Source organism: Palaemon carinicauda, chromosome 21, assembly GCF_036898095.1.
Source record: "Palaemon carinicauda isolate YSFRI2023 chromosome 21, ASM3689809v2, whole genome shotgun sequence".
Taxonomy (NCBI): Eukaryota; Metazoa; Arthropoda; class Malacostraca; order Decapoda; family Palaemonidae; genus Palaemon; species Palaemon carinicauda.
In genome coordinates, this window is record NC_090745.1 from 61,538,531 (window position 1) to 61,539,537 (window position 1,007).

General features: G+C 40.4%; 1 pseudogene; it reads left to right on the forward strand.

The window, feature by feature from the left end:
• Positions 1 to 239: 239 nt before the first annotated feature.
• The window catches only part of LOC137614929 (uncharacterized), an 84,391-nt pseudogene continuing 83,623 nt past the window's right edge, over positions 240 to 1,007 (forward strand).

Below are 1,007 nucleotides of genomic sequence, written 5' to 3' on the forward strand. Positions count from 1 at the left end.
CACAATTCCGAAAAAAGCGAGTTGCAAAACTAAGATCGGATTCACCTTTCCGAATTTTGGGTTTGTAATTTTCTTTTATGTGTCCACTGTGATGAAAATATACTGTCACCAATAAGCTCTCAGCACAACACCTTATAAAACATTTTATACGTCACTTATAACAGAGTTCATTGATGGCACACTATCAAAAGGTCAATACCTTGGACAGGTAAACGCGTAGCGTATATGCTACCGCCTATATGCGGAAAACCACTTTTTCACTTCTGCGCCGCTTGGGTTTGGCGGAAATTTACCCAGCATCGGTTAGTTAGACCAGACACCCAGCCGAAGCAACAACTGCCATTGTCCTCTCTCTCACTGTTTTTTTGAAATCGCAATTTTTGTTTTTCCTGGTAGCGTATACGCTACACGTTTACCTGGTAAGTGGCTGTGATTGATTTTCACAAGTTTTATAATATTGATTACAATATATTTATTTCTGTGAATAATGATTTGACACCTGTAGTGATCTTTGATAGATGATTTGAGAATATGATGCTAATGGTATATTGGATGTAGGATTACCATCTATAGTTTAATTTAGCCAATATTAGTAATGTTTTTTTTTCTCTTTTTCCGTTTCGATCATGGCACGCAGAAATCTTTCTGAAGAGGAGATCTTGATGAGATTGTTCAGCACTGATGACCTTGGATGTGATACAGAGGTTGATGATGACGAAATAGAGGTATATAGCACGTGTGAGGACGATTATGACATGGAAAATGAGAACAACTTCCCAGCGCCAATGGCCGATCCTCCTCAAGATATTTCTGTCAAACCATCAGCTTGTTTGGCATTTGATGAACTACGCCTTCCACTTCGTTTGCAGTGCCTCCTCTTTTGTCAGCAGTGCCTTCTTTGTCTGCAGCCCCTTCTTCTTTGTCAACAGTGCCTTCTTCTTTGTCGGCAGTGCCTTTTACGTCAGAAGTGCCTTCCCCTTTGTCAGCCATGGCTTCTTCTTCGTCAG